Source organism: Tenrec ecaudatus, unplaced genomic scaffold (genome assembly GCF_050624435.1).
Source record: "Tenrec ecaudatus isolate mTenEca1 unplaced genomic scaffold, mTenEca1.hap1 Scaffold_282, whole genome shotgun sequence".
Taxonomy (NCBI): domain Eukaryota; kingdom Metazoa; phylum Chordata; class Mammalia; order Afrosoricida; family Tenrecidae; genus Tenrec; species Tenrec ecaudatus.
The window spans coordinates 237484-257285 of record NW_027458985.1 but is presented as its reverse complement, the minus strand read 5'-3'; the positions used below and the strand labels follow the sequence as shown (position 1 = coordinate 257285).

Sequence of the window (19802 nt, the reverse complement as noted above, 5' to 3'; positions counted from 1 at the left end):
GAAAACCATTGGAGGGTACAGGTCTGTCTAAGCTCTGCCTCATATGAATCAGAGCTGATGTTGACAGTTAATTCTCTCTCCTGCATCTCTAGTTAGAGGAGGTGAGATGCTGTCTCATTTTTAAACCACTAATGCAACAAGACCCATTTTAGATGCATTGATGAGAATGCTGCTGAGTGGGAGAGTATTTAACATATCACCTTCAGAAATAAGCATTAAAGAAAGTTACTCAAACAAAAATCCCATGGACTACTGAACTCTCCTAAAGAAGTGATTTTATTTCTCCTTAAAAACCATGTATAGCATATAATTTGAAAGATATGCTGGCCATAGAATAATAAATTATGAGCTGGAAGATGTTATCCAAAGAATCCTCAGTGCTATATTATGTTCAATGTCAATAGTTTATTGTTAATCCTATGATCAATATATTCCTAATCTTCTCCAGCCAAATGTTGAAATCAGAGTAAAAGTTTAGCTCTAAGTTCTACTATTTCAAATTTCTGCTTTTCCAATGAACTGAATCAGTATTATTCAGGCTCCTACAATTCCAGTAGAAAATACAGAAAAGGATAAAACACATCAGAAGCACCTGAGCCTTGGCCATTTTCTTTGGTCCTTAGGACACTACAGGCAACTGGGATGCTCTGTCTTATCTGGATCAGCTCTAATGATGCTCACAAATTTCAATCTCTCGTGAGGAAATCCCAAAAGTAATAATACAAGGCACTCTTCCTCCTTCCTCTAAGCTGCTGGTGATGCACCATCGGCAGGCTGATGGGAGAATACAGTGTAACACATAACCAATAGGTCCAGGTGCTGTTACTGCTCTTTCCTTCTTCTAAACACCCAAAGTCCCCAATACTGTTAACGGTGCCCTTACTGAGTAATGGGAAACATGCTTATACCATGAGCAATAAAATCTAAAACTCATAATGTTCACACATGTGAATAAAAGATTATTTTATAACAAATAGAGATTGGGCAATCAAATATAAATATAAAAAAATAAACAAAGAGTTGGATCCCTACCCCACAGCATACAAACTACCAATTCCTTACTGTGTGACTCTCAAAGAGAATGACAAATCAATGAACCTTTAAGATGATTATGTTAATTAAAGCATCTGGAAACATTTTACATGGGATATATAAAGAGCTATTATAAACTAAAGATTATTTTATAGGAGAACTATAAATTGTAAAATAACTTTAGAAACACTTTTAAACTCACCATCAAGTAGAGTTAGACATATAAGCTGCAGATAGGACACAGGAGAACTGCTGTACAGAGCTTCCAAGATTCTAAAGCCATGACAGGATGCTAATGGGTGTGTACCTCTGACCTTGAGGATAGAAGTCCAACACTTAACACATGTCAAAAACAAGGCTCCATAATAAACATTTATATGACATTTATTAGATTGAAATTTATATCTATACATATATAAATTACATATAAATGTAAATGAAGAAGTATATATCCCCCAATAATGAGTGCACTTTTGAATCCCAATATAGATAATGTTTTTAATATACCATTATTTGTAGTACCTAATGCAGTTAGATCAGTGGTTCTCCACCTATGGGTTGAGACCCTTTTGGGGGTTGAAGGACCCTTTCACAGGGGTTGCCTGATTCATAACAGTAGTAAACTTACTGTCATGAAGTAGCAACAAAAGTAGTTTTATGGTTGGAGCTTCACCACAACATGAGGAACTGCATTAAAGGGTCGCAGCATTAGGAAGGTTGAGAATCACTGAGTCAGACAGGTGGTCTATACAAGTACACAGTCTAGCTATGCCCCCTTAACTTCCTCCAAATTATTTACCTGGGTTTGTCGCCTGCCAATGTGAACGAGGAAAAGTTGTCCCTCATAGTGGTTACTGTCAGGCTGCTAATTGCAAGGTCAGCAATTGGAAACCACCAATTTCTCCTCGAAAGCATGAGTGACATGGCTTTTTACTCCGTTATAAAGTTACAGTCTCATATAAGACAATCGGGCAGCTTGGCCAACAATACATTGGTACCGTTGTGCCTTGTGGTTATGTAAATAAACTGTCTGAAACCTAACCTACAGATTAGTTACTTTGGAATTCATGTTACAACTAATTGAGTTATTTCAGAGACAGAAATTGGGATCTCACTACCAACAAAAAAGAAGAACCAGGGGGACTTGCGGCAAGATGGCGAAGGAGTAACAAACACCAGAGGAACTCCACAGAATTCAAGCTAGGAGAGTTACTTAGAGATAACTGAACACTGCTGGAATGCAGGAGGAGCATCATAAAGACAAGTAGGCACAGACCCATGGGGTTTTGAGGGGCTGGGGGCTTTTGGTTTACTTCAGTGGAGGCCGGCTGGGGCTTGACCTTTGCCCCGCCACTGTCTCTGCCAGAGCCAGGACCATTTGGAGCCTGTAGGGCTGCTTGGTCTCAACACAGCCACAGTTTGCCACCACCTGCCTTGGGGCAGGCACTAGACCTTTGCATCTCCTCTCTGTCACCCTATCAGCCTTGGAGGGCTGTGCAGCAGCCTTTTCTCAACACAGCCACAGCTTGCTGCTACCACCTCCGAACAAGGATTAAACCCTTGCAGCTCCTCTGGCCTGGATAAGGGCTCAGCTACATTGTTGCTTTCTATCCATCTCTTCACTATATTCCCCCTCCCCCGCCCCTCATGGGCACATTTGGCTTGCTTTTTAACTTTTTTTTCTCCTCTTTTCCTCTTTCTTGGTCTCTCACACTCTACTGCTAACCTCCAGACCACTCCCTTAGCTTAGGGCATTTACACCTGAGCCACACGCAGCTAGGTGAGCTCCACCCTGTGTAGTTAGCAGGCTGGAAAAATCCCTGCTGGCCCCCAACAGGGGATACTCTGCTCAACTTCTGACTGGGGAACTCCTTCCAGCCTTTGTGCCTGTGGGGCATAAGGCAGCTCGGCCAACACTCCTCAACAAAAGTTACTGCAGGAGCCTCTGCCCAACCTCTGCAACACCAAAGCAGGCAACCCTTCTGGGTCACTCCCCCGAGAGGGAAGCCACAGGAGGACAAAGTGGTAGGTTAATTCCATAGTGAAATAAGCTATAGGCAGTTCAAAGTCTCCCAGAGAGAGCCAGTGCTCTTCGACTCCCTGGAAAATGGCACCTGGCTCATCTAAAACAACGCAACACAAGCAGCCATCAGCCCCAAAAACCTCAACAAAAAAAGGAGAGGAACAAAAGGCAAAGCCAGAAGATGTCCTGAACATAATGCATGCATAGAGGAAGCAGACATTGAGCTGCCACAGAAAGAAATTTTCAGAATGTTACTTGGAGTCAGGGGATATGAGGGAAACAATACAGAAAAATGATGAAATGATAGAAAAGGTAAAAACCATAAATCAAAGAGAAATACAGGAGCTTAGGGAGGAGATAACAAAAACCAGTAGCACACTCATGGACCTCGACAAGCAACTGGAAGAATCAGAGGCCCGCATCAGTGACTTGGAGGACAGCCAAGCAGACTTCAACAAACGAGAACAAAAATCTAATAAGATCATCAGAGAAGCTGAAGAAAACTTAAGAACTAAGTCTGATGCTATGAAGCGGTACATCATTAGAAGTATTGGCTTACTGGAGGAAGACACAACAAAGAAGTCATCTGCAACAGTAGTGAGAGAATTCTTGGAGGAAAGCTTCCCCAGCTTAGTGAATTAAAACAAGGCAACCATTCAGGAAGCTGAAAGAATCCCAGCAAGACTGGATCCCAAGAAGAAGTCATCAAGGCACATAATAGTTAAATTATCCAACTTTGAGGAAAAGGAGAAAATCATGAGAGCAGCTAGGGGAAAACAAGCAATCATATATAAAGGTTCCCAAATAAGAATATGATCAGACCTATCAGCAGAAACTATGAAGAAGAGAGAGTGGAGTAACATTTTCAAAAAATTGAAGGAAAACAATGCAAACCCAAGAATACGCTACCAAGCCAAATTATCAATCAAGATAGATGGAGAAGAGTCATTACATTGCACGCTCATCTCGATAATATGATCACTGAAGACAGATTTGTGCATAAGCAAATGTGGTGAAGAAAGTTGATGGTGCTCAGCTATCAAAAGATATAGCATCTGGGATCTTAAGGCTTGAAGGTAAAAAAGCGGCCATCTAGCTTAGAAGCAACAAAGCCCACATGGAAGAAGCATACCAGCCTGTGCAATCACAAGGTATCAAGGGATCAGGTATCAGGCATCATCAGAACAAAAAATCTTACCATAGTGAATCAGCGGGGGAGTGTGGAGTGGAGACCCAAAGCCCATTTGTAGGCCACTGGACATTCCCTTACAGAAGGGTCTTGGGGAGGCGATGAAACAGTCAGGGTGTGATGTAGCAACGATGAAAAATACAACTTTGATCAAGTTTCTGGGTGCTTCCTTCCCCCCTCCAACTGTCATGGTCTGAATCCTGACTTGCAGGTCTGACTAGACCAGGGGATGTACACTGGTGCAGATGGGAACTGAAAATGCAGGGAAGCCATGGCAGATAATCCCCTCAGGACTGGTGGTGTGAGTGGTGATATTTGAAGGGCACAGTGAGGTTGGGTTGGAAAAGTGGAACCTATTTCAAGAATCTACATGTGACCTCCTCCCTGGGGGACATACAACAGAAAAATGGGACACAGAAATATATGACAAAATAACAATTTATAAATTATCAAGGGTTCATGAGGGAGGAGGGAGTGAGGAGGGAGAAGAAAAATTGAGGACCTGAAGCCAGGGGCTTGGGTGGAGAGCAAATGTTTTGAGAATGATGAGGGCAACGAATGTAAAAATGTGCTTTACACAATTGATATATGTATGGATTGTATTAGGAGTTGTATGAGTCCCTAATAAAATGACTTTAAAAAAAAAAGAACCAGGAGTAGGGGCCTTTAGATCCCAGATTCTTTCACAGAAATTCTTCAATCCAGCAGACAGGCAGCTGTGACACAAGAGTGGACATGAAGGGAAGAAGCAGCAACAGAGACATGGTGGCAGCAGAACCAAGAGCCTGAGACAGAGCAGTGGCATTCCCAGACCACAGAACAAGAGAGCTAAGTGCCTTTGGGCAGGAGGTTAGAGGTGAAATAGGGGTACATTTGAGTTCTTATCTGGGGAACTAGATTTGCCAACCCACATAGAGCTAAGTGTGTCTGGTATAAGGCTAAGGTGCAGAGAGAGAATTTATCCGCAGAACTAAGAGAACTTTGTAATTTTTGTACATTTAGGACAGAAGCCAGGGGGTTGTAGGGCCTGACCTCACCTGCAGGTACGGCTGTCAAGATGCTGTCCCAGAGAACTGTACCTTGAGGCACTGATGATGCTAAATTGTGTGTTAGGGTGGAAAAGTGACTTCTTTGTCAAACATAATTTGAGGAGAGCATTTATTGAACGTTAAGAGACAACAAAAGATACGCACACACATCATATGGATAAGGGAGGCCATTAGCAGTTCAAATGCAACTGAGGATTCAGAGTCGGGACCCTAGATAAATAGGACACAGAACAAAAGGCCATGTCACAGATCATGATTGGTGGCAAAGCAATACATCAGATACAGGTGGGACTGCAGCAGCAGGAATGGGACCATAATTGGGACATGCACATTATTAGATAGAAAGACTTAAAAGATTGGTCCAGGGCCTTCAAACTGAAGCAATCAAGGCCAGACTCATAACAATGGCCCCTGTGCTGTCCTCGCTTAGGTGAGCTCCATCAAGGATACATCTAGGCAGGCCCTTGGAGGGGGATGGATGGAGAGGAGTGCAGGCAATCTATTTTGTAAGGCATTTTCCGCAAGGGTAAGATGATCTACATTCTTGGCTAATTATCAAAAGGAATTCAATGGAGGCTTAATCAAACTGGGGAGGCAGCAAATGGACTGTCTTCAGCAATGCAAACCTTAAACCCAACTCAGTGCCACAGAGTGGATTCTGGTTACAGTGACCCTTTAAAGGGAGGTGGAATGGCCCCTTGTGGATTTCGGAGACTATAACTCTTACCAAGATTGGAAACCTTGTTTTTCTCCTCAGGGGTGACTTGTAATTCTGAACTGCTGACCTTGCAGTTAGCAGTCCAATCTGTAACCACTATGCCACCCGCCTTTTGCAAATTGGAGTGCTCACAATTTAAGTTCTAATACAATTATACATGGTTACATTATCAGCAAATTCTATCATTCCGGGAGATGCGCAAATTGCTCGGACCCCGACCAATGGGGCAGCCTGGGTTCTTGTACACTGGTGTTTCCTGGGTTCAGACCCCAGAAAGCTCAGATCCCTCCTGCTTCCCCTCAAACTCCTCTGCCCAGTGCTGACCCCAGGAACCCCAGGGATGCTCACCCTGCTTGGAGTCAGGTGAATGGATTTGGTTCACGACCCAGTCAGAAGTTGAAGTCCTTCCTTGTCATGCTTCAATGTGCAAGACACTAGTACCAGATTTCTAGCTCCCTAGACTGGACTGTATTTCTCTGTGGCAAATCTTTGTTCTGAAACAGAAGAGGAGGCAATGTTGAAAAAGGCATATCACTTTCTTGGCCTGTACTTCTTGCGCTAAATAGTGACCACCCCCACCACCTGGGATCAAAATCCTGCTCAAAGCTGAGGGTTTGCATTAAACAAGGGTCCACTCTATCTTTGCAGAGCAATTTTACTAATTTCCCAAATATCATGATCAACTTTGGATCCACAAAGTGGAAGTACTTAAGGCCTCAAATTTCTCAAGCTCCATTGAAGGTAAATATCTTCTTTTCACCAGCAATCTAACTGAAGAACGGAATATTTTATGAAGAATGTTCTTTAAAAGCCCATAACGGAACCTCAGACCAAAACCCTTGACATATCTGGTGAAAGTGATCAAGCTGAATCACGCTCATATCTGCCACTCCAACTCAGGCTGAGCTTCTCATTAAGTAAAACCTACTCCAATCCCCTTGCATCCTGGGTATTCTTTACAATATCTATTGTGTGAAGAAATCCCTATGGTTGGGTAGCCCATTTATGCACAATAGTGTAGTAACTAGAGAAAGTTTTTGTACAGGTGGACAACAAGAGACAGAGCGACACCAATAGCACATCCTAGAGGTACCTTGGCCAAGATAGAGATATTCTAAACAAGAAAACAAGCCAGGGGAATCCTTATTTGCTACTCTCTTAAGCTCTTGTGTTTACAGATGTCCGATTTTAAAGCCTTTGGGAAAGACTGCAGCTTACAGTCATGGAATGGCAAGGGGTCATGGTAAGAGCCAAGGTGAGGGAAGATGCTTAAAAATGCAAGATGTATCCAGAAAAGAGATGACTGATCAAACCATTTTGTCATCTTGACCTAAATTCTGGATTCCAAGCTTTCTAGGTAATGCTGACTGATGGCAAACAACACACACTGTAGTAGTGGGCTTATTGGCTTGGGTTCAAGGATGTCCCATCCACAGTCTCAGGTGTGAGTGACGATTTGTCCCGTCAAGAGGGGTGTAAATCATTTATCACTCTAGAGGATCCAGCCAGAGCAAGTGATCTATGAGAGTCGAGTGGGTTTCAGGATGTTCAGAAAGTTTACAATCAACTGAATCACAATTCAATTCCATGAGAAACTTCAAGGCTAACTGTAAGACAGATTAAAGTTGAAGATTCTGGCAGCTAGACAGGAGAGTATTCACGCAATATGAATAGACGCTTTATTCTTTTTGTCTAAGTTCACGTTATTGGGTGAAACATAACAATAATTGTCAGAGTAACCTTATTAATATTTTCTATGAGACCAGTAATAACCTGTAAACAAGGTCAGATAATGATACTTCAAGAAAACTGTAGAGCAATATTGATAATGGATCTACATGAAAAAGTTCTTGAAAACATTGGGAATAGAGTCAGAAAACACATGAAAATAATTACACATGATAATTAAGTAGAATCTATCCTAGAGTTGATTTAATATAAGAAAATGAGCACTGTAATATATACCAATTAATGTAAAAAAGAATTAATAATCTAAATAGACACAAAACTTACTAAACAAAGTCAAAGACTTTTCATGCTAAGGAAAAATAACTCTACAAATCTAACATAAAACAAATATAGTTCAAAATGTTAATATGCTAATATACATTCCTAAAAAGAAAAAGTCATACTTGAAAAAACATCACCCCACGTCAGAAAAAGGACAACCATAAATGTCCACTTTTACCAGTGATATTAAAAATTGACTGTATGTTCTAACTAGAGCTACCAGGTTCACTTTTTTTTAAGGAAGAGGCTTCCAAAAAGACATAAAAATTCCTTTAATCATAATTTAATTATCATATCCATAAAATATTCACGATATGCCATGAATAGCTAATAAATGCTAAAACATTGTAGGCTACATTTAAACACGCTGAAATAACTCTTGGTACTTAACTCCCTAACTATTAATTGTTAATCAGAAGTGGAAGGGGAAGGTGGGGGGAGAAAGAGGGAACCTATCACAATGATCTACGTATAACTCCCTCCCCAGGGGGATAGACAACAGAAAAGTGGGTGAAGGAAGACATAGGGCAGTGTAAGAGATGAACAAATAATACTTTACAAATTATCAAGGGTTCATGAGGAGGGGGGAATAAAAATGAGAAGCTGACAGCAAGGGCTCAAGTAGAAAGAAAATGCTTTGAGAATGAGTATGCCAACAAATGTACTAATGTGCTTGACACAATGGATGGAGGTGTGGATTATGATAAGAGTTCTACAAGACCCAATAAAGTGATTTAATAAAAAAAGAAATACAGCATGATCAAAATTATAGCATTTATCTTACAGAAAAGGAAGTACAAATGTATTCAGATTAAAACCCTGAAACAGGGAATTTGTTTCCACCCATTCTGTGATGAAAGCATGAATTTAGAGTCCTGTAGTTTTCTGTAGTGTTGAAGGTCCTCATATACTGATGAATTAATAAACTAAACCAAGGCATTCGTGTGCACATATAATATTAGAGTGACTATATAGACACACATATATGTATGTGATACACACACATATATGTATGTGATACACACACATATATCAAGCTGGACAACAGATAGGATTGATGCTCACCCAAAAACTGAAGTTTGGGGACTTGAACACACTGAGCCATGGATGCTCTAGGTAGCATTGGACCCATGGGCTTCAGTTGGACTGGGCTGGGATGTTCTCTTGATGAAAAGCTCTCTCTTATGCATATGTCAGTGTCTATAGTTTTATTTTTCTAGAGAACCCAGCCTAAGGCAGAACCCCATCACATTAGTGTCATATGAGGGCGAAAAGGTGTACCTGACATGCTGCTCTTGGAGAAAAACACATCACAAGGAAAGTGTGAAAAGATAATCAACAATTCCCTGACACTGAGCCAGTCCTATGCTCCTCTAGGTCTGTGGAATTTTGGTGGAAGAAAATCTATTTATAACAAAAATATCAGAGGGGCCAGCCCCAATCCCAACTAAGAGGACAGCTGCCCCTTCCCCCAGAAGAATTTACTTCAGAGGACAACACTGAAGCTACAGCTCAGGGAAAGGGACATGTCTGATCAGAGCACACGGGAGAAAATGAAGGGGGAGGAAGAGAGAGTGGAGCACACATCCTGGCCCACCAAGCTTTGAGGACAATATGCCTGCTCTGAGCAGCCCATGCAAAAAGAAGCACTATGGCTGCCCCGACTATGAGTCATGACATCCCTCACTGACCTATAGCCCTATAGGGGACAACACTGGAGACAGTTTGGGAATTGCATCCGATCTGACCCCACCACACCCAGGCAAAACACTAAGGGTGTTGTGCAACAGAACAGCAAGGGAAGTAGAGCAAGGAAGTCCCAAGAGTACCAAAATTAGACTCGGGGGCCAGGGCGTGGCACCCCATCAGACTCCACAGAAAAGCACTCCTAAAGGTCAACATAGAGACCTCTAACTTTTTACAGGCTTTTCTCTTTTTTCCCTTTTTTTCTTGTTGCTGTTGTTTTGTTTTCTTTTGTCATTTTGTTTTGCTCTTTTGTGTGTATGTGTGCTTGTGTGTGTGTATGTGTGTGTGTGTGTGTGTGTGTGTGTGTGCATATTATATCTGCACTTCTAACTAGATAATATAGGCCAGATAAACAATCTGGAGGAGAAAGCAACAGGACCCATGGTTGGGGCGGGGAGCATGACATGGGAGAAGGGGAGGTGGGGGAAAGAAAGTGGTGTTAACCAACCCAGGGAAAAGGGAACAATCAATAAGTGATCCAAAATAGTGGGAAACAGAAAGATTTCTCCAAGTCATCTCCCCCAAATATATGTTAGACTTAGGACACTGCTCACAATTAATGGTAAATAATTGTCAAGTTACCTCCCTGAAGGCAATCAGCTGTCAGAGGACTGTCTAGTCCCACCACATATAGGGCCCATCCCTGCTGTTAAGGACAATGGGATACTTCCCCCTAAAGGCTTCAATTTAGACCCTGCAAGGTGGGTTTACAGTACACCTTACTGATAATGATTTCTACAGTGAACCAGAGAACAGGTCAAACCTGCTCAGTGACATCCAAAGTTAGGCTGCCATGCTGAATCTCGGGTCCGCCCATCTTGTCACATGCACACCCTTACTCCCTCCTCTTCCAACAGCATATGAACCCCTACAGCATCCCACTCCCATTACTATATTACCTATAGCACAACACTTTCCTGTGATGGATTTCTTCACCTGTAATTAGGGGGCCTGCACATCCCCAGATGATATAAAAGCCTTGGTTAGCAATAAATATTTCTCTCCCCATGTGGACCACCAAGTGAGGCTGAGGTGAACATGCAACTATGAAATGTGTCTGCCTCCATTATTTCAATCCCTCTTCTATCTCTCATGCTCCCTATGACTTTACTATAATCTTTATTTATTATCACTGTACAATTGCACCAACCGACCCGCTGTGATGTGTTAGGGTCTGGCCTTTCCCCTGACACAAAATAAGTGGCAAGGAGGGTGTAAGATGCCTGGTAGGGATTGATCAAGGCAATGTAACTGAGAAGAATTACTGAAACCCTGAAATTACTGAACTACAGACAGAGCATGATAGTGGGACAAGAGGAAAGTAAAAGGAAATAGAGGAAAGAACTAGGAGACAAAGAGCATTTACAGAAGTCTAAATACAAGCATGTGCATATGTAAATATATTTATATTAGGGTGGGGAAATAGATCTAGGTGCATATATTAATAGGTTTAGTATTACGGTATCAGATGGACATTGGGCCTCCATGCAAGTGCTCCCTCAATGCAAGAACACTTTGTTCTATTACCTGGCATTCCACGATGCTCACCTTCCTAAGATGATAGCTGAAGACAACTGTGTGCAAAGAAAATGTGAAGAAAACTGATGGAGCCCAGCTACCAAAAGATATAGCATATGGGATCTTAAAGGGTTGAAGGTAAACAAGTGGCCATCTAGCTTAGAAGCAAGAAAGCCCACATGGAAAAAGCACACAACCTATGGATTGATTACAAGGTGTCGATGGGATCAGTATCGGGCATATTGTGAATGAAGGGGAGTGAAGATTGGGGATCCAAAGCCCGTCTGTCAGCAACTGGACAGCCCCTTACAGAAGGATCATAGGGAAGAGACGAGCCAGTCAGGGTACAGTGTAGAAACAATGAAAATACAACTTTCCCCTACTTCCTAAATGCTCCTCCTCCCCTCCACTATCATGAACCTAATTCTCTTACAAATCCAGCTAGACCAGAGGATGCACACTGGTACAGATAGGAACCTGAAACATAGGGAATCTGGGACAGAAGATGCCTTCAGGACCAGTGGTGAGAGTGGTGCTATCATGAGGGTGAAAGGAAGGTGGGGCAGAAAGGGGGGACCCATTACAAGGATCTACATAAAACCCCCTCCCTGGGGGATGGACAACAGAAAAGTGGGTGAAGGGAGACATCGGACAGTGTAAGGATGAAAAAATAATAATTTATAAATTATCAAGGGTTCATGATGGAGAGGCAGTGAGCAGGGAGGGGGGAAATTGAGGAGCTGATACCAAGGGCTCAAGTAGAAAGCAAATGTTTTGAGGATGATGAGGTAACACATGTACAACTGTGCTTGACACACAATGGATAAATAGATAATAAATAGATAAAGCTATCATGTTAACCTTGAAAAAACACAGAGCTCTTACAAGGCACAATGCACACATAGCCTCTCTGCACCAAAGGTCAACACTCACATTTATAACACGTAAGGAAACTTAGTAGACTCATAGTCACACTTGCTATAAGAAATCAGTATAACACTAAGAGCCTTATATTCATGGGGAAACATGACATCATGCTCCTGAGAGGAAAGTACTACACTTGTTTATATAACAAAGTATTCCCATTACTCAGCTCACATACTGCAATAGCATCACTGAGTATGAAACATACACAAATATACATATACACACGCACGCACACATCTTTCCGTTTTTAATGAAAATATTCATACCTACTGAGGCCAGGTTTCTAAAAGTTTCCATCATCCCGTGTCTCTATAGTTTCCTCTCAGAAAGGTCCAGCAATGCCCATTCTTCCTCGGAGAAATTCAGAGCCACCTCCTCAACAGCCACAGTGTCCTAAAACATCCCGTATATTCTGGCTTGGCAAGGTACCATGCATTCCACTATGTGAAAGGATGAAGAAGACAGTCCTGGGGAAACAGAGACTTCACATGGGCATTAGACACAGGGGTCTTGCTCTAAGGATTTCCATCAGGGTTTAGCTAACCCACTTCACCCACTAGATCAGCTGTTCTGAACCTGTGGGTTGCAACTCCTTTGGGGGTTGAACAACCCTCTCAAAGGGTTCTCCCGTTCATAACAGTAGCAAAATTACAGTAATGAAAATAATTTTTTGGTTGGGGGGTGAGCACACATGAGGAACTGTATTAAAGGGTTGCAGCATTAGGAAGGTTGAGAACCACTGCACTAGACACACTCCCTCACTAATTACATGTTATCCCAAGGACTGCATGCTTCTAGCATAATGAGTTTATCTCTGTACAGTTTGTCTGTGACCAACTGCAGCCTTATTTCTATCTAGCTGTTTCAGAATAGAGAACAGTCAGAACACATAAATCAGATGAATGATCAAAAATAAAAGCCTCGATTCCAAATTCATATCCTCTCTTCCATTGGAGGGAGGATTGAAATTAGAATATTTATCAGAACAGGAAGCACAGGGTGAAAGGAAGATGACAACTAGGAAACACTGCAGAATTTGTGCTTCTCCCTGTTGCCCCTCCTTAGCCATTGGAGAGCTGCTGGTATGAACTAACAAAGTAGGGACCCAAAGCCCTGGAGTCATGGTATCCTCTTGGAGAATTCTACGTGATCAAGAGCTGACGTGTTACCTGGTGATAGAGATGATTATTTGGGGAATTATGAAATTTTCTATAGAGTGTCTATGTTACTCGCCTACTTTCCAGTCACTCTGCAGTTGCACGCTTGTGTATTTTGTATTTTCAATGAGATAGGACAAGCTATTGAAAAGGGAAACCGGGCAAGAGTGAAAGGTAACAATAGAATATAGATACCCTCTGTACACTGGTACAGATAGGAACATGGAAACAAGGAATCCAAGGTGGATGATCCATTCAGGTCCAGTGGTGAGAGTGGCGATACCAGGAGGATGGAGGGAGGGTGGGGTGGAAAGAGCGAACTGATTACAAGGATCTACATATAACCTCCTCCCTGGGGGATTGACAACAGAAAAGTGGGTGAAGGGACATTTTGGACAGTATAAGATATGACAAAATAATAATTTATAAGTTATCAAGGGTTCATAAGGGAGGGGGTAGTGGGGAGGGAGGGGCAAAAATGAGGAGCTGATGCCAGGGGCTTAAGTGAAGTGCAAATGCTTTGATATTGATAATGGAAATGAATGTGCAAATGTGCTTTACACAATTGATGTATGGATTGTGATGAGTTGTAATATAATGATTAAAAAAAAGAATATATGCAGATATCTTGAAAATTTTCCCACTGAGACAAAGCTACTGTCATGTAATTATTATGGACTGCTCCCCTCAAAAAATACTGGATACGCACATCAATACACACTAAGCTCATAGGATATACTGACAAAAGAGCACAATATATTCAGTATCATAATAGCATGTCCTTTTTGCTGATTGGGAAAATGTACTTAGGTTCCAATTTTCTTATAAGTTGACTGAACTTCAGTGCATTTCAATGTTAAACTGTTAGGATACTAGGACTTACATACCAGGCTTTGAGATGTTTTTCACATTTTAGATTTTTAAAGATTTTTTCACATTTGCAGATCATGGAAGGACGACTAGCTGAACATGATGACCACTAGCATTCTCTCAGCTGTGGGACTGGCCTCCATGACTTGTCATACTTTTGTTCCCGCATCTTTTCAGGAGAGACCAGTCCCTGGAGAAGGACATGGTGCTTGGTGAGGGAGAGAGAGGCAAAGAAGAGAAAGGCCTTCGCCAACATGGATCGACACAGGGGCTGTCGCAATGGCTCCAACGTGGGAACATGTGAGGATGGTGCAGGACAGGGCAGTGTGTCGCGCTGTTACATAGAGGGCTTTAGGGGCTGGAATGGACACGAAGCCACCTAACAACAACATAGAAAAGGTTGCACTTTATGCTAAGATTTCACAGCATGGCCAACTAGCTATGGCATAAAGTCGCATGAGCTGTCACGGTCACTCCACAATTCTGCTACAACAGTGTAACCTAGTGTCGATCCAATAAGCCTTTCAAAATCTCATCCACAGCAGTGCATCGGGTGCCGGGTTTTAAAGCCTTCCCATTCCTTCATGATGAACCAAAACCAAATGGACTGCGGTCAAGTACATTTTAACTCATTTTGACCATAAAACAGGGAGTGGAACTGCTCGCTAGTGTTTCCAAGTCTGTAAATCTTCACGGGCCCACGCAGCCTCCTTGGCCTCCCTTGATGGGCCTGGAATGCTGGAGCCACAAAGGGTCTGGCCAGCGGCATCGATTAAACCAGTGAACCACTAGGGCCTCTTTCACACAACATGTTCATGATAAAACACTGCATTTATTCAGCAACCACGATTCTGAGGCAATTTCCAAAAAGATTTGGCCACATTGGCTCATTTAGTCCTCTTGTCACTCACTTTTAAGCAGATGTTGCTCCCAATGGGATAGAGCTGAAGTCACCAACATAACTCACAATTTCAGTATTGCTCAAATGAAAACTTGTTGAACCAGGTCAGCATGCAGGTCCATGTGTGTACAACTAAATGCCTGGCAATTACATTTCTGTTCATATGCCCAGAGCTTTTTATTCTGTCAGTCATCAGTTACAGAGATGATCTGGATCTTCTGTGTAGTACAAAGAGGAGACGAAGAAAACAATCTATTCAATTCAGATAACTGGAACGCATTGTCCTGGAAAAGCCAGGACCCTCAGACAATACTGCTTACCTCAGGGCCGTACAACTGGCTCTTGCATATAAGAAATTATTAGATTGATTGAGCAAATAAAAAACCATTGAGCAAATCAGAACAAAACCAGACCAATGTGTTCTGAGAGGGCACACCATTCCAAAACCAACAGTTCAACCCTGGACACATGAGGTGGCTATGAGTTGAAAACACTCCACAGTAAATAACAAGAACAAAAGCACAAGGCCAAATGATAATAACTCTTATGAGAAATGCAACAGAGGTGGAGTCTAAGCATTAACACATACATATTTACATTTCGTGAGCTAGTGTAGGGAGAAATAAAATGATCACTTTAGGAAACACTAGCCAGAGAACCCTGGCATGATAAGGAAATTCTAACAACATGGGAAGGTTCTGTGATGAATTTGCAAATGCTCAGTTCGATTTCCGTTTCTCAAACATACAGGCTAAGGAGTCAAAGAGCACCCAGGTCTTCAGGGGCCAGAGAGGGAAGCTCCATGGTCAGCCACTAAATGAAAAGCTCGTTAGCAATAAGCATTCATGGAACTTCCCACACTGGAAAATAAGTGGAGCATGAAGAAGCACCAGCAAGAAAGTAAAACAAAAGAGGCAATAGTTAAAAGAAATGCAAATGAGGACGTTCAGGTTTATGACCAATATGTGAAGAGCTCAAAGTCACCATTCCAGTCTCAGAGATAAAAGCTGACCATGTTGAAGTCAGAGTACGGAGGTCACAGGGCATGTTTTTCTTTCTGGTGTACATTTTTTTAAACAATTACTGTCATTGAGTCAATTCTGACTCAAAGCATCCCCACAGAGCAGAGTAGAACAGGGCCTGCGCGTTTCTGAAACTGCAACTCTTTAAGGGAGTAGAAAGCCTCATCTTCTACTATGGACCAGTGAGCGGTTTTGAATGGCTAAACATGTGGGTACCAACCCAACGCATAGCACACTACATCACCATGGGTGCACAGTGTTGTAATAAATTGGTGAAAACTAGATGGTAACTAACAACAAGAAAAGCATCCTTTTAAATGCCTCTAATTAATTACTCTAGTTAGGACCCAGAGCAAACATCTGTCCTCAATACAGAGGGGCGGTGAAAACAGGTACTCTCTCAGCTGATTTCATTGTGAAATCATTCTGTGTACCTGCCTATGGGGCCCTTTTGTTTACAAGTGGTTTTCCTTATCTGCCCTTAGTAGTCTAATCAATTGCATTCATTGAAAACAGTGATTTGAAGGATGTGATGGGATTAACTAATGGGTAGTCCAAAAGAGTTTGTTCCTAGAGGAGAAAATACCAGACCACAGGGTATTAGGAAGAAATGTACTTGCTATGTTTTAAGGACAGTCAAAGCCCAGGTTGAACAAATACATTTTTATAAGGATAAAGTAAGTCAGAAAGGTGTGTCATTGGGATTTCAATGAAGAAATGCAAAAAGATTGAAATCAATAAAAAAGTAGCATGTTCCAAAATTTCATACCATTGTGTGCTCACTTTCCCTATAAGATCACTAAAGACAAATGGGGGATGAACAACAGAAAAGTGGGTGAAGGGAGACATCGGACACAGTGGATGGATGTATGGATAGTGATAAGAGTTGTCTGAGCCCAACGTAAATGATTAAAAAAAATAGCATGTTCCAAAAAACTCTCCTCCACTAATATATCAGTTCCCAAAACTGTCAACAAAAAATATTCTATTTTTTGCACTTCACAAGAGTCCACAAAAAATGTGAATCAAATTGCATTTAGCCTCAAATAGCTAATAAGGGGTCAAGAACAAGGGTTGGCATTATCCGCACATAACTCCCTGCCACCACATCTGGTCCAACTCACAGCAGAGCTATCACAGAGCAGAACTCCCTGTAGGACTCCCACGCCTGCACATCTTTAGTGGAGCAGGCAGACTCATCTTCTCTGCACATTTCTGGTGAGTGTGCACAGCTGCCCTTGCAGTCAGCAGCCCAATATTTAACCCACTGGACAAAAGGACTCCTTTGTTCACGTGTCCCACATACAATAAAGTATCATTACAGGAACTCATGAAAGATCTACAGAAAAAGAAAAGCAGCTCCAGAAAGGCCCACCAATTTGTAAGGGAAGCTAATTCCTGACACATCAGGCTACACAGGGCTCTGCCTGCAAGCACTCACACTTCAAGATGCAGGTCCCTAAATGGAGTCCCTGAGTAGTGTGAGCAACAGAGTGCTCAGCTACCAAACAAATGATTAGAGACTGAAGGCAACCTTAGAAGAAATCAACAACTTCTGAAGTTAGCCAATGAAAATCTTACGGAGCATAGTTTTACTCTGAAACCACATACGGTCACCATATGGAACCCAATGGTAGGCAAAATGATTGATATTTAACAAGTATTACTTAATTGAGATACAAGGAGCTCATTGGTAGCCAATCCTTCATGCCATGAATGCACAAGGGGTTTTTGAAAAAGGCCATGGGAAAATGGAATAAAAATAATGGAATTTTTCCATTTGGAAGCTACTGCATATCTTTTCCTAATAGATTATGCTAAACAGTGCAAAATTATGCTAAATAGAATAATGTCATAAATCTTTTTTAATTCCTCAAATATTGTACATCTTAAAAGTATTTAGGATCCCTGTTCATCTTCCATGATAATTCAGAAAGAATACTAAGCTATTTACATACAGCATCTCTCTTAAAGATCTATTAAAGCTGATATTAATTTTATTCTCTATCTATGGTAAAGAGACCAGTTAGGTTACCGTATATATGTACGATACACATAAAAACTTGAGAGCTGAAAATTTACAGAATGACTTTATTTTTCTGGGTCCTGCAAATTTTACAAATTCAACTGTGTGGTTTTTCATGTTATAGTTAGAAACTCAATCTCCTTGTAGTTTTGAATTTTCCTTCTTTGATAGATTGCCAGGTTTCATAGGTTCTGGCATGTGTGTACATACACACATGTGTGTCTTGCTTAGTTTTTTATGTCCCTGAGCATGATAATGGTTACCATGGATAGGTGTTCATGGAAAGGCTGGAAGTTTGTGTCTACTCAGTCTCCAGGGAAGAAAGCCTGGGTGATGCACTTGAGAAACCAGTCACTGAAACCCCTCGGCAACATCCCTGCACTCTGACTCACATGGAGTCCCCAGGAGTTGGTGTGGGTTTGATGGCAGATGCTTGATTTGGTTCATTCCTTTGGGGGAAAAATGAATTCTGGTATCATTTGCTACTCTGCAGGCTGGCAGTTCAACCTCACCAGCACATCTGCAAAAGGAAAATGAGGCTGGTTGCTTCTGTATAGATTTTGTTATCAGATACCTATGGAGGAACACTATGAGTCAGAATTGACTGTGTGGCAGTGAGTTTGTTTTGGGGGGTGGGACAAAGTTTCTAGGTGGCACAAACAGCTTGCACTAGACTGTTCCCCTGAGGCTTGATGGGGGTAAACAGCCCGCATTACTGTGGAAGAACAGGAGATCTGCTTCCACAAACATGATGCTCCAGAAAAACTATGGAACAGTTCTGCTCTATAACACATGACATAGCCATAAGATGGAACTAACTCCATGACACCTAACCAAAGGGGAAATTGAACATGATCACATATTCTTGTCTATGTATACACATGGATATTACATTGAAATTATGACTAAATCAAAAACAAATATAATTCCCATTAAGAATCACCATGTCTGCAATGAATAACATGTCAGTGTGGCCCATCTAAATTAGTCCGTGAAGAAGCCCCACTGCTCCAGTGGTTAAAGGACTGGCAGCTCCATGAAGTGGCCATCTGGTAACGCATGATTATAGCCTAGAAACCCCAACGAGGAGTGGAAGGTGCTGTGACATCACTCACAGAATCCACTGTAGCGCAGTGGACAAAACAAGCCTCTTATCAAGAACGCGTGGATAAAAGGCTAGAACATTCAAGCATTACCATGCAGTGGGGCACAGAGAAAATAACATGCTATCTTACTATATATAACAGTTATATATCTGGAGGTTGCCTTCTATTAGAAATAATCATGACACAAATTTTAAAAGGAGGAGCTAGTAGTAGGACTCTGTTCTTGAACAGCAAATGCAAACAAATTGAAGAGCTAACATATGAAAAAAAAGTAAATCAAAAGATTAATCAGGGCCACAGGGAAAAGGATCAAATGCAAAGCTTCACTGGAGCTGGCCGCCAGGAAACAGCTGGCGCTCAATCCATCGGGCCCCAAGCGCACTACTTGAACTCTGGTTTATACAGCAAGAAACCACGAACGGTCGGGAATACTTTTCTCCTCCGATCACAACTGTACACGCTGACTAAGGGGGGTGGAGCAGCTAGGGAACTTCCTGCTGATATCCAA

General features: G+C 41.8%; 1 long non-coding RNA gene across 1 annotated transcript in view; it reads right to left on the bottom strand.

Moving 5' to 3' along the window:
* Nucleotides 1-1233: 1233 nt before the first annotated feature.
* Nucleotides 1234-19802, bottom strand: part of LOC142436452 (uncharacterized) — a 56461-nt gene continuing 37892 nt past the window's right edge. Inside the window, exons 3-4 of the long non-coding RNA XR_012781948.1 lie at nucleotides 6360-6505; nucleotides 1234-1346 (exon numbers count right to left, since the gene is read on the bottom strand). This is a non-coding gene — a long non-coding RNA (uncharacterized LOC142436452). The remainder of the gene's footprint in view (nucleotides 1347-6359; nucleotides 6506-19802) is intronic.